Consider the following 9,372-nt stretch of genomic DNA (forward strand, 5'->3'; position numbering starts at 1 on the left):
GGGGCTATCTATCCTTTGGGGATTTTCTCTGAGGCAAGATAGGTTTTCTGTTTCTGTCTTTAGGGGTAGTTAGATCTTAGGCTGTGTCGAGGGGTCTAGGGAGCGTTAGGTACCCCCCACGGCTACTTTTAGTTGCGCTGCTAGGTTCAGGGTTTGCGGTCAGTACAGGGACCACCTTCTCCAGAGTATGTCTCATGCTGCTCCAAGGACACCAGATCATAACATTTTATACAGAGAATAGCGCTATCTCATAGTTCTCTAATCTATATATATAATTGTCTAAGGGTTTTTCTGTCTGTCTGTCTTTCTGTCTGTCTGTCCTGGAAATCCCGCGTCTCTGATTGGTCGAGGCCGCCAGGCCTCGACCAATCAGCGACGGGCACAGTATCGACGTAGAAATCCCACGTCTCTGATTGGTCGAGGCCGCCAGCATTGATGCTACACCATTGGCCAAGGATAAACCTCAGTACTGGACGCAGATGACCATGTACATGGCTCCAGCACATCAGGAAGATTGCCGTTTTCTGGTGTTGCATAACCTGCATGATGTTGTTGTACTGGGTTACAGGAACATAATCCGGTGCTGGATTGGAAAACTATGTCTGTGACTAGTTGGGGTTGTCAAGGGGTACATAGTGACGTTCCTTTGATGTCAATTTCCTCTTCCCCCTCTTCTGAGGTCCCTGAGTTTTTGTCGGATTTCCAGGATGTATTTGATGAGCCCAAGTCCAGTTCCCTTCCTCCACATAGGGACTGTGATTGTGCTATTAACTTGATTCCCGGTTGTAAGTTCCCTAAGGGCCGACTTTTCAATCTGTCTGTGCCAGAGCATGCCGCCATGCGGAGTTATGTTAAGGAATCTTTGGAGAAGGGGCATATTCGGCCGTCTTCGTCACCATTAGGAGCGGGTTTCTTTTTTGTTGCTAAGAAGGATGGCTCCTTGAGACCCTGTATAGATTATCGTCTTCTTAATAAGATCACGGTCAAATTCCAATACCCCTTGCCTTTGCTTTCTGATTTGTTTGCTCAGATTAAGGGGGCTAGTTGGTTTACTAAGATTGACCTTCGAGGAGCATATAATCTTGTTCGTATTAAACAGGGTGACGAATGGAAAACTGCATTTAATACGCCCGAAGGCCATTTTGAATACCTTGTGATGCCATTCGGGCTCTCTAATGCTCCATCTGTGTTCCAATCTTTCATGCATGATATTTTCCGCAATTATCTTGATAAATTCATGGTTGTATATTTGGATGATATTTAGATTTTTTCCGATGATTGGGAGTCTCATGTGAAGCAGGTCAGGATGGTATTCCAGATCCTTCGTGATAATGCTTTATTTGTGAAGGGGTCTAAGTGCCTATTCGGAGTTCAGAAGGTCTCTTTTTTGGGTTTTATTTTTTCTCCCTCGTCTATGGAAATGGATCTTGTTAAGGTCCAAGTTATTCATGACTGGATTCAACCCACATCTGTGAAGAGCCTTCATAAATTTTGGGGCTTTGCTAATTTCTATCGCCGTTTTATTGCCAACTTTTCCAGTGTGGTTAAGCCCCTTACTGATTTGACGAAGAAAGGCGCTGATGTGACGAATTGGTCCTCTGCGGTTGTTGAGGCCTTTCGGGAGCTTAAACGCCGATTTACTTCTGCCCCTGTGTTGCGTCAGCCGGATGTTTCTCTTCCTTTTCAGGTTGAGGTTGACGCTTATGAGATTGGGGCAGGGGCCGTTTTGTCTCAGAGGGATTCTGATGGTTCTTTGATGAAACCGTGTGCTTTTTTTTCCAGAAAATTTTCGCCTGCGGAACGCAATTAAGATGTCGGCAATCGGGAGTTGTTGGCTATGAAGTGGGCGTTTGAGGAGTGGCGACATTGGCTTGAGGGAGCTAAGCACCGCGTTGTGGTCTTGACTGATCATAAGAATCTGATTTACCTCGAGTAGGCCAAGCGGCTGAATCCTAGACAGGCTCGATGGTCCCTGTTTTTCTCCCGTTTTGATTTTGTGGTCTCGTATCTTCCGGGATCTAAGAATGTTAAGGCTGATGCCCTCTCTAGGAGTTTTTTGCCTGATTCTCCTGGAGTCCTTGAGCCGGTTGGCATTCTTAAGGAACGGGTGATTCTTTCTGCCATCTCCCCTGATTTGCGGCGGGTGCTTCGTGAATTTCAGGCTGATAAGCCTGACCGCTGTCCAGTGGGGAAGCTGTTTGTTCCTGATAGATGGACAAGTAAGGTAATTTCTGAGGTTCATTGTTCAGTGTTGGCTGGTCATCCTGGGATTTTTGGTACCAGAGATTTGGTTGCTAGGTCCTTTTGGTGGCCTTCCTTGTCGCGCGATGTGCGTGCTTTTGTGCAGTCCTGTGGGACTTGCGCCCGGGCCAAGCCTTGCTGTTTCCACGCTAGTGGGTTGCTTTTGCCTTTGCCGGTCCCTGAGAGGCCCTGGACGCATATTTCCATGGATTTTATTTCGGATCTTCCTGTTTCCCAGAAGATGTCTGTTATCTGGGTTGTTTGTGACCGGTTCTCTAAAATGGTCCATCTGGTACCTTTACCTAAGTTGCCTTCCTCCTCAGATTTGGTTCCATTGTTTTTTCAGCATGTGGTTCGTTTGCATGGCATTCCGGAGAATATTGTGTCTGACAGGTTCTCAGTTTGTCTCTAGGTTTTGGCGGGCCTTTTGTGCTAGGATGGGCATTGATTTGTCTTTTTCTTCGGCATTTCATCCTCAGACTAATGGCCAAACTGAGCGAACTAATCAGACTTTGGAATCCTATTTGAGATGCTTTGTGTCTGCTGATCAGGATGATTGGGTGGCTTTCTTGCCGTTGGCCGAGTTTGCCCTTAATAATAGGGCTAGTTCGGCTACTTTGGTTTCACCTTTCTTTTGTAATTTTGGTTTTCATCCTCGTTTTTCTTTGGGGCAGGTTGAGCCTTCTGATTGTCCTGGTGTGGATTCTGTGGTGGACAGGCTGCAGCAGATTTGGACTCATGTGGTGGACTGTTGTGAATTCTGTGGTCAAGCTCCCTCCTGTGGTCATGAGTGGTACTTCGGCTGGTTCTGTCTATGAGCTTCCTCTGGTGGATGTGAGTGGGGCTGCGGCTGCTGAGTTTCCTTCCTCAGGTGACGAGGTTAAGTCGTTAGGTGCTGCTCTATTTGACTCCACCTAGTTCTTTGTTTCTGGCCTCCAGTCTATGTTCCAGTATTGGTCTTGCTATCTCCTGGATCGTTCTTGTGGCCTGTCTGCCCTGCATAAGCTAAGTTTTGCTTATGTTACTTTTGTTTGCTATATTTTCTGTCCAGCTTGCTATATTGGTTTTTCTTGCTTGCTGGAAGCTCTGAGACGCAGAGGGAGCACCTCCGTACCGTTAGTCGGTGCGGAGGGTCTTTTTGCCCCCTCTGCGTGGTTGTTTGTAGGTTTTTGTGCTGACCGCAAAGTTATCTTTCCTATCCTCGGTCTATTCAGTAAGTCGGGCCTCACTTTGCTAAAATCTATTTAATCTCTGTGTTTGTATTTTCATCTTACTCACAGTCATTATATGTGGGGGGCTGCCTTTTCCTTTGGGGAATTTCTCTGAGGCAAGGTAGGCTTATTTTTCTATCTTCAGGGCTAGCTAGTTTCTCAGGCTGTGCCGAGGCGCCTAGGTTTTGTCAGGAGCGCTCCACGGCTACCTTTAGTGTGGTATGATAGGTTTAGGGATTGCGGTCAGCAGAGTTCCCACGTCTCAGAGCTCGTCCTATGTTAGTAACTAACAGGTCACTTGTGTGCTCTTAACCACTAGGTCCATTGTGGTTCTGAATCACCTGTTCATAACAGTAGTGGAGGCCAGGAACAAAGAACTAGGTGGAGTCAAATAGAGCAGCACCTAACGACTTAACCTCGTCACCTGAGGAAGGAAACTCAGCAGCCGCAGCCCCACTCACATCCACCAGAGGAGGCTCATAGACAGAACCAGCCGAAGTACCACTCATGACCACAGGAGGGAGCTTGACCACAGAATTCACAACAGTAACCGTGCACCATTTGGCGGTATTATCTGAGCATGGACCTGAGCCTATGCAGTGCGATAGGACTTTGACCAGAGCTGAACGGCAAGAGCACAGACGTCAGAATGGGCTGTGTTTTTACTGTGGTGATTCCACTCATGCTATCTCCGATTGTCCTAAGCGCACTAAGCGGTTCGCTAGGTCTGCCACCATTGGTATGGTACAGTCGAAATTTCTTTTGTCCGTTACTTTGATCTGCTCTTTGTCATCCTATTCTGTTATGGCATTTGTGGATTCAGGCGCTGCCCTGAATTTGATGGACTTGGAGTATGCTAGGCGCTGTGGGTTTTTCTTGGAGCCTTTGCAGTATCCTATTCCATTGAGAGGAATTGATGCTACGCCTTTGGCCAAGAATAAGCCTCAGTACTGGACCCAGCTGACCATGTGTATGGCTCCTGCGCATCAGGAGGATATTCGCTTTTTGGTGTTGCATAATCTGCATGATGTGGTCGTGTTGGGGTTGCCATGGCTACAAGTCCATAACCCAGTATTGGATTGGAAATCAATGTCTGTGTCCAGCTGGGGTTGTCAGGGGGTACATGGGGATGTTCCATTTCTGTCTATTTCATCATCCACCCCTTCTGAGGTCCCAGAGTTCTTGTCGGATTACCGGGATGTATTTGATGATCCCAAGTCCAGTGCCCTACCTCCGCATAGGGATTGTGATTGTGCTATCGATTTGATTCCTGGTAGTAAGTTTCCTAAAGGTCGACTGTTTAATTTGTCTGTGCCTGAGCATGCTGCTATGCGGAGTTACGTAAAGGAATCCTTGGAGAAGGGTCATATTCGCCCGTCGTCGTCGCCATTGGGAGCAGGGTTCTTTTTTGTTGCCAAGAAGGATGGTTCGCTGAGACCTTGTATTGATTACCGCCTTCTAAATAAAATCACGGTCAAATTTCAGTACCCCTTGCCGCTGCTGTCTGATTTGTTTGCTCGGATTAAGGGGGCTAGTTGGTTCACCAAGATAGATCTTCGTGGTGCGTATAATCTTGTGCGTATTAAAAAGGGCGATGAATGGAAAACAGCATTTAATACGCCCGAGGGCCATTTTGAGTACCTGGTTATGCCATTCGGGCTTTCTAATGCTCCATCTGTGTTTCAGTCCTTTATGCATGACATCTTCCGAGAGTACCTGGATAAATTCCTGATTGTATACTTGGATGATATTTTGGTCTTCTCGGATGATTGGGAGTCTCACGTGAAGCAGGTCAGAATGGTGTTCCAGGTCCTGCGTGCGAATTCTTTGTTTGTGAAGGGGTCTAAGTGCCTCTTTGGTGTTCAGAAGGTTTCATTTTTGGGTTTCATTTTTTCCCCTTCTACTATCATCTCGTTAAACCGTGTTAAAGTTCGAGCCATTTATGATTGGACTCAGCCGACATCTCTGAAGAGTCTGCAAAAGTTCCTGGGCTTTGCTAATTTTTATCGTCGCTTCATCAATAATTTTTCTAGTATTGCTAAACCGTTGACTGATTTAACCAAGAAGGGTGCTGATGTGGTCAATTGGTCTTCTGCTGCTGTGGAAGCTTTTCAAGAGTTGAAGCGTCGTTTTTCCTCTGCCCCTGTGTTGTGCCAACCAGATGTTTTGCTTCCGTTCCAGGTCGAGGTTGATGCTTCTGAGATTGGAGCAGGGGCTGTTTTGTCGCAAAGAAGTTCTGATGGCTCGGTGATGAAACCATGCGCCTTCATTTCCAGGAAGTTTTCGCCTGCTGAGCGTAATTATGATGTTGGCAATCGTGAGTTGCTGGCCATGAAGTGGGCATTCGAGGAATGGCGTCATTGGCTTGAAGGAGCTAAGCATCGCGTGGTGGTCTTGACTGATCACAAGAACTTGACTTATCTCGAGTCTGCCAAACGGTTGAATCCTAGACAGGCTCGTTGGTCGCTGTTTTTCTCCCGTTTTGACTTTGTGGTTTCGTACTTTCCGGGCTCTAAAAATGTGAAGGCGGATGCCCTGTCTAGGAGTTTTGTGCCCGACTCTCCGGGTTTGTCTGAGCCGGCGGGTATTCTCAAGGAGGGGGTAATTTTGTCTGCCATCTCCCCTGATTTGCGGCGGGTGCTGCAAAAATTTCACGCTAATAGACCTGACCGTTGCCCAGCGGAGAAACTGTCCCTGATAAATGGACGAGTAGGGTTATCTCTGAGGTTCATTGTTCGGTGTTGGCTGGTCATCCTGGAATCTTTGGTACCAGAGATTTGGTGGCTAGATCCTTTTGGTGGCCGTCTCTGTCGCGGGATGTGCGTTCATTTGTGCAGTCCTGTGGGATTTGTGCTCGGGCAAAGCCCTGCTGTTCTCGTGCCAGTGGGTTGCTTTTGCCCTTGCCAGTCCCGAAGAGGCCCTGGACACATATCTCTATGGATTTTATTTCGGATCTCCCCGTCTCTCAAAAAATGTCGGTCATTTGGGTTGTTTGTGATCGCTTCTCTAAGATGGTCCATTTGGTACCCTTGTCTAAATTGCCTTCCTCCTCTGATTTGGTGCCATTGTTCTTCCAGCATGTACTTCGTTTACATGGCATTCCGGAGAACATCGTTTCTGACAGAGGTTCCCAGTTTGTTTCGAGGTTTTGGCGAGCCTTTTGTGCTAGGATGGGCATTGATTTGTCTTTTTCCTCGGCTTTCCATCCTCAGACAAATGGCCAGACTGAACGAACCAATCAGACCTTGGAAACATATCTGAGATGTTTTGTTTCTGCCGATCAGGATGATTGGGTGTCCTTTTTGCCTTTGGCTGAGTTCGCCCTTAATAATCGGGCCAGCTCGGCTACTTTGGTTTCGCCATTTTTCTTCAATTCTGGTTTCCATCCTCGTTTCTCTTCAGGGCAGGTTGAGTCTTCTGACTGTCCTGGTGTGGATACTGTGGTGGATAGGTTGCAGCAGATTCAGTGGCGTAGGAAGGGGGGTGCGGAGGGGGCGGTCCGCCCCGGGCGGCACAATGCTGGGGGCGGCCGGCGCTGCAGAAGAAGATAAAAAAAAAAAAAAAAAAAAAAAGACGCCCCTTTAAATCTTCGGGCGGCGCCGTCCGCCGCCACGACCAGGGCCAGCTCCCCCCACCCCCGGGTCCCGCCCCCGCCCCCGCCCCCCGCTCTATACTCACCTCTCCTGGTTCCTGCGGCGCCGGCAGCTGCAGCCTCCTCTGACTCTGCGACGTCTCAGAGCAGAGGGCGCGATGACGTCAGTACTGTGCGCGCCGCTCTGCCTCTCTGTCCTGAGCGTCGCAGAGCCGGAGAGACGCTGACTGCACCGGACCTGCGCTGGGAACGGGAGAGGTGAGGATTTTACTTTTTTTTTTTTTTCTTTATTTCTGACTGTCTGGGGCTGGGGCAATGCTGGAGACCATGGGGCAGAATGCTGGACACACTGGGGCAATACAGGAGACCATGGGGCAGATTGCTGGACACACTGGGGCAATACTGGAGACCGTGGGGCAGATTGCTGGACACACTGGGGCAATACAGGAGACCATGGGGCAGATTGCTGGACACACTGGGGCAATACAGGAGACTATGGGGCAGATTGCTGGACACACTGGGGCAATACAGGAGACCATGGGGCAGATTGCTGGACACACTGGGGCAATACAGGAGACCATGGGGCAGATTGCTGGACACACTGGGGCAATACTGGAGACCATGGGGCAGAATGCTGGACACACTGGGGCAATACTGGAGACCATGGGGCAGATTGCTGGACACACCGGGGCAATACTGGAGACCATGGGGCAGAATGCTGGACACACTGGGGCAATACAGGAGACCATGGGGCAGAATGCTGGACACACTGGGGCAGTACAGGAGACTATGGGGCAGAATGCTGGACACACTGGGGCAATACTGGAGACCCTGGGGCAGATTGCTGGACACACTGGGGCAATACTGGAGACCCTGGGGCAGATTTCTGGACACATTGAGGCAATGCTGGAGACCCTGGGGCAGACTTCTGGACACACTGGGGCAATGCTGGACACTGGGGCAGATTGCTGGACACACTGGGGGTAATATACTGGACACACTGGGGCAATGCTGGACACTGGGGGTAATATGCTGGACACACTGGGGCAGACTGCTGGACACACTGGGGAAAGGCTGGACACTGGGGCAGATTGCTGGACACACTGAGGGCAGATTGCTGGACACACTGGGGGTAATATGCTGGACATACTGGGGCAGATTGCTGGACACACTGGGGGTAATATGCTGGACACACTGGGGCAGATTGCTGGACAACATGGGGGTAATATGTTGGACACACTGGGGCAGATTGCTGGACAACATGGGGGTAATATGCTGGACACACTGGGGGCAGGACTTGAGGCATGGGCAGAATGTAGATACGGGGCATGATTGGAGACACGGGGCAGGATTGGATCATGGGGCAGGACGGATACGATGGAGGCTGGTGGGGCAGGATGGGGAGATCATATGGGGTAGAATGGATACTCATGAGGGCAGGATACGACAACATATGGCTGGAGCCAGGAATGATATAAACGGGGCCAGGGTGGGGAATATTATTACCATAGGGGATAATTAAGGGATATTGTTACTGCAGTGATGTATTTATTTTATTTTTTGAGTATACTGTTTTAAATGGGGGGGCGGTCCTGTTACTGTGCAGAGTGACACTATATCACCTTTTTTTCTTCATGTGGTGTAATGTAGAAGTTGTGAAAAATTAAGTAATGTGTTCTGCAAGCGGAGCTCGAGATAACTGTGTTATTTCCTGCAGAAACGAGTCCTGGCTGGAAGGAATGATGGCGGTCTGTGCTGGATAAAAGATGAAGGACTTCACCTAGAGACGTCACTGGTGAGTCAGTGTTACCTATACACTGACACTATACACTGTATACTATATAGAGGTCCTGTGTATAATGTCACCAGTGATCTCTGTATTACCTCTACACAGACACTGCATACTAAGTACAGATCTCCTGTGAATACTGGCACTTATGGTGATAGTATTGTGGTTTTTTTTTTAATTACTGATCAGTATTGTAGTATTCAGTCACTATGTGGTGGTAATATGTGGTCTGGAAATGGTGCGGTGGTATTTGTCCCTTGTATGTAGTATTACTCGGTCACTATGTGGCCTGGTCATGGTGTGGTGGTATTAAGTCACAGGTGTGGCATGTGGGGGTGACACCATTAGGCCCAGTTTAAGTTCTACAAAACAGGAAAACCATTTTTGGTAACCTTTGTGTGTATTGAGCTGGAGGGGGGGGGGGATGGGGGGATGGGGGGGGGGGGGGCGCCAAACTCGGGAACAGCCCCGGGCGGCAAAAGCTCTAGCTACGCCTCTGAGCAGATTTGGACTCATGTGGTGGACAATTTGACATTGTC

Source organism: Ranitomeya imitator, chromosome 2 (genome assembly GCF_032444005.1).
Source record: "Ranitomeya imitator isolate aRanImi1 chromosome 2, aRanImi1.pri, whole genome shotgun sequence".
In the NCBI taxonomy this organism is placed as follows: domain Eukaryota; kingdom Metazoa; phylum Chordata; class Amphibia; order Anura; family Dendrobatidae; genus Ranitomeya; species Ranitomeya imitator.